General features: G+C 45.6%; 1 long non-coding RNA gene across 1 annotated transcript; it reads left to right on the top strand.

Annotated features, from left to right (window-relative positions):
* Window positions 1–276: 276 nt before the first annotated feature.
* Window positions 277–4,554, top strand: LOC109745284 (uncharacterized). Its single transcript, XR_005769484.3, has 5 exons — window positions 277–946; window positions 1,045–1,373; window positions 1,742–3,262; window positions 3,392–3,580; window positions 4,345–4,554. It is a non-coding gene; the product is annotated as an uncharacterized lncRNA (long non-coding RNA).
* Window positions 4,555–4,763: the final 209 nt, after the last annotated feature.

The raw sequence follows: 4,763 nt of genomic DNA, 5'->3' as shown, positions 1-4,763 counted from the left end.
TTGGTTGATCCTTTAAAAAATACTCATTTTAAGCACTTAAAAAATGAAAAAGGAAGTTTTCATGAAAAAATTTATCTTTAATCTAATTGATTTCGACCAATTTAGATGGTCATAAAGTCTTCAAATTGCTTGCTGCGTTTTGATTGGTCTACGAGCCTATCATGCGGATCATGCATCAGACACCGTCGGATGCTCCGGAATCCAACGGCAGCCCTCACCCCTCACCCTCTCACCCACGCCCCCACTCCCCACCGTACCCGCAGACCCCACGCACCCACTCACCACCGTTCCAAACCCCACGCACGAACTCACCACCGTTCCAATCCCGCACCCGCACCCGCTCGCCGAAACCCTAGCCGCCGCCGCCGCCCCCTCCCCGTCCCCTCCACCAAGATCGCACCAACCACCCTGATGGCCGTCGCCGCACGCCGCGGCGCTCCTGGACGCCCTCCCCCTTCTCCCCCAGATCCCCCTTCTCCATCGCCGCCTCCCCCTTCTCCCCCACATCCAATCGCCCTCGTCCCCCTCGTCCACCGGCCCCTTCCTCCCGTCACCACACCTCGCCGCCGGCCTCACTCCCCCCTCCTCTTCTCCGCCCCACCCCACTCCCTCCACGTACAGCGTCCACAGAGCCAGAACCGCCGTTCATGGCCTCGCCCACGCCCTCCTTCTCTCGCACCTCACCTTCGCCGCATACCTGCTGCAGCCCACCCCCATCCTCATCGTCTCCCCAAACCCTAGCCCCGCCCCGCGGCTCCTCGTCGTCCTCATCTCCCCCGACTCCCTCGCTCTCCTCCCCTCCCCCCTGCAGCAGTCCCGCGCGCCCATCCGCATCTACCTCCACCCGTTGAGCAGCAGCAGGTCAGGCGGCGGCCAGATCCGCCGCGTTGCTTCCGGATCCGCGCCCTCGTCACGCGCGCTCGACACCATGGAACTCGTCAACAAGGTCTTCTCTCGCCCTCTTCTCTTCTCCTTTCGATTCGATCTGGATGTTGCTCACACATGCCCGATTTGTTTTTCTTCCTCACACATGTCGTCGTCAAGCCCTCGATCTGGCTGCGACCTCCAGCGCGCTCGCGCGGCTGATGGGCATAGGCTGGTCCATGCACGCTGGTGATGGCGGCTCACCAAGGTTGCCGTCGTCGCCTGGACGCACGAGGCACCCGACGACCTCCTCCATCGCCAACCACCAGCACCCGTCTGGAGGATTTGCGTTCTATCCCCTCCCCCACATGAACGACCTCCTGCCTGCAACCATGACACGCACGGGAGAGCTCAGCTCGCCTTCATGGGCGCCCTCTTGCTGGCCACCATTAAGGCGCATCAGTAGCAGAGGACCGGGCACGAGCTGCAGTACAGGTCTTGTACACGAGGTATGCCATCTCCCCTCCTTCATTTTTCTTCCTTCCTTCCTGTCAAGTTAAGTGCTTGCTTGTGTGTTTGTTAATTTGTTACCAACTAGGTTCAGTAAGCTAGGGGCTGTCAGCCATTAAATTCAAAGAAACCCTTGTCAAGCATGAGGTTATCCTACATACCTACTACTATATGTTTGTACTGAATATATTGACATGCCATGACACTATGAAGTAACAGAATGGCTAGCAGAAAGCTTTCACTTCTAAGGATGACAACAGTAGGAAGAATCATTGCAATCAAGTGACCATAATATCTATTTTATTGTCCTGAACTTTGTTGTTACCTGGATGTTGCAGTCCTTGACTGTTCTCATGATGTCGTACAGGAGGCCCTTGTGGTCGCTGCTGGAGGGCTGGAGCTTGGCGGCAGCCTGGCGGATGAAGGGGGCCTGGACTAAATTTATTTCTGCAACAGGATGATAGCTTAAATTTTGTGATAATTTTGGAATAGCTCCAGCACCTACTGTTAATTTTGCACATAAAGCTTGAGTAATTTTGCACATGAAGCTTCAGTATTTTAGCAGATGAAGCTTTTGCTACTGTTATTCTTGTCATGAATCTTCCACCATTTTTCAGTAGCTTAAATTTGACTTGGTGTAGTAATCTTGGTGCTTAGGGCTGCTTATATCTCATGCTAATTGTTGCATGATTAGTTTCAGTAGTTTTATAACAGCAGCAGTAGCACAAATTTAATTGAATTCAATAAAAATTTCCAGATTCTCTTCTTGATCTGTAATATTCAATTAAAATTACGAAGGGTTTCAGTTTAATTAAAACTAATGGAAACCTTTTCGGTTAATCATGTTGTTTACTATAGTAATAGAGTAAGTAATTTAGTGTAGAGGCTTGCTGTTAGTAGAAGAGTAAGTAATTAATTCCAGTTGTTTACTATTAACGCGTAGAGGCTTGCTGTTAGTAGTAGAGTAAGTAATTCAACTTTCTTGATTCACTGCAAGTTGGATGGAGGATGTTGCTGTGGCACTTGTATATTAATGTTGCTACAGAGTTAACAGAAACAAGTTAGATGATTGTTGATTCTTGATTGTGTGAACATTATAACACTCGTATATTAATGTTGCTGTGACACTCGTATATTATTGTTTTCTTGATTCTTGATTCACAGATTCTCTGCAATTACCTAAATGATTGTTGTGTTTCACAATTCAGTGTCAAAATCAACGGACATTGAAGTTATATTTCATATTTGGATTCTTGTTAACAAAAACAAGTTACATCAAATGGCATTGTGAAGCTTTCAGTAAAACTGTCAAGCAACTTATTGTTCTAATAGTAATTTAGGAATAACAAGTGACTGATTTAAACAATTTCGTAACCTCATTAGTAGTATAATAAATAGAAAGTGCCAAGTATAGTAGCATACCCAGATTATGTGAACTCCTGCATAACAGCGGCAGTCTCTCGGACAAGCTGGGTCACCGGGATGGTTTCCTGCATTTGGAAATGAATATTAATCAGGAAACATATATTTGCTAGGGATGAAATTGTAGTCCCAATCTTTGATTCATTGCAAATTGCAGTTCCAATCTCTGATTCACTGCGACCTTCAGGATGCATTTACTTATTGCAAGTGAAGCATCCTATATTATTCTCATTGCAGTGTACACAGTCTGCTCGCACGAAATCTGTTTTGTTTCATGCAAGAAGTCAAGAACTATCATCCAGCTTGAATTTTTGGGGATCATTGTTCACACCTTACAATTGCTTTGCAGGATAACATTCACCCTGACTGTGTAGCACTGCAGTATGGCTACGGTGACTGGCCTGTGCCTCAGGCTTAAGTTGATGCAAAACCTGCGCGACTTGGTGAGGCTGAGGCCATCACTGAGGTATATATATGGCCATGCCCTCGCTTTGTTTTTCAGATACATATTTACACTACAGAACTCTGGCTAGTTCGCTCGGAAATGATAGTAGGATTATGCTGAATAAACTGAATGTACGTATGATGGCTGTAGGCTGGATACATGCATGTGGACACAGCCACGGCCACAGCTCTCCGGAAACCAAGACGGCGACAACGTCGACGGGATCCTCGGACAACCTGCGTCCTTCTGCCTGTGTCCTTCCCCTACCACGCCCGCGACCTGCATCCAGCTGCTCCTGCCTCGGCCCTCCTCAACTTGGCTCCTGGTGAGCTGCTGTAGGTGAGACAATCGACTCGATCTGTTGCTACTGGTAGAACTGCTGCTGTAGTTAGGGTGTAGCCGCAACTGCTGTAGGTTGGGTGTATAGGAGGCTGACTGTATAGTTTGGGTCAAGCTGTTGTTTTGCTGTGCTCGATGATACTATTGCTGATATTTACCTGAACTGAAGTTGTGAATGTACCATTATTTTCCTGCTGCTACTTATCCCTGGCTCACCTGCTCTAGTTGGTTTCAATTGATATTTGTCTTATCCAGCACTCTTGACTATAAATGTGTTGTTTTAATCCTGATGATGATGTTGTAGTAGTATAAGGTGGACACCATATTCCTCTTTTAATCCAAAATGAATTATTTTGTTTCGTCATGTCCTGGTTTACCCAAGTGAGATTGATTTTGGTTTGTACTTTGGACCCTATGTGTTTCTCACATGAACTAGTGTTGTTGTAACATGAACTGTAGTTAGGTCGCTGCTATCTAACTATGATAATTGCAAGGAGGAACCACTGTTTGGCTTCAGCCCTTCCTCATTTGATCATTTTACGTCCCATATGCATGCTACGTGTTGGCTGACTTGGCATGACGTGCACGAAAACTTGAGGGCATCCATACTAAATACCACTTCTTAATTTTCATGTAGACTTGCTCTAGCTCTTCTTAATTTTCATGCATGTTTCTTTCTAGACTTGATCTTACTACTAAATAGCACCCCATCACGTGTTGTTGTTATTAACCCTATCCTTGCTGTTCTGTTTTCATGTTGGCAGATATTTTGCGTAAATTCAAGATGAAAGAGGTTCAAAGAAGCTCCAAGACATTCTTATATAGCAAGTTATGTAATAATAGCTGGATTATCTCGGCATTGTGAACTCTAGAATTTCATGTATCTTCTCTCTGTATCTGAATGAAATGTTGTATATTTCAGATTTACAATTTCTGTTTCATATGAAATAGTAATTATGCATGTGATTTGAAAATGTGTGCAATGGAAACATGACTCATGCGACCCACTTATCAAAATAATTTGAGTACATTTGAAATTTCTGATGTGTGGGACCAGTGTATGATATTATGATATTTGGGACAAATGTAAAACAGTGGAAAATAAAATGGCAAAAAATAAAAGATCATACGCTGTAAAAGGCTGCATCTAGAAATAAAAAGGCCGAATTGCTGGGCCAGCCCA

Source organism: Aegilops tauschii, chromosome 2 (assembly GCF_002575655.3).
Source record: "Aegilops tauschii subsp. strangulata cultivar AL8/78 chromosome 2, Aet v6.0, whole genome shotgun sequence".
In the NCBI taxonomy this organism is placed as follows: domain Eukaryota; kingdom Viridiplantae; phylum Streptophyta; class Magnoliopsida; order Poales; family Poaceae; genus Aegilops; species Aegilops tauschii.
The sequence above is the reverse complement of the archived record's forward strand: the minus strand, read 5'-3'. Positions and strand labels throughout refer to the sequence as shown.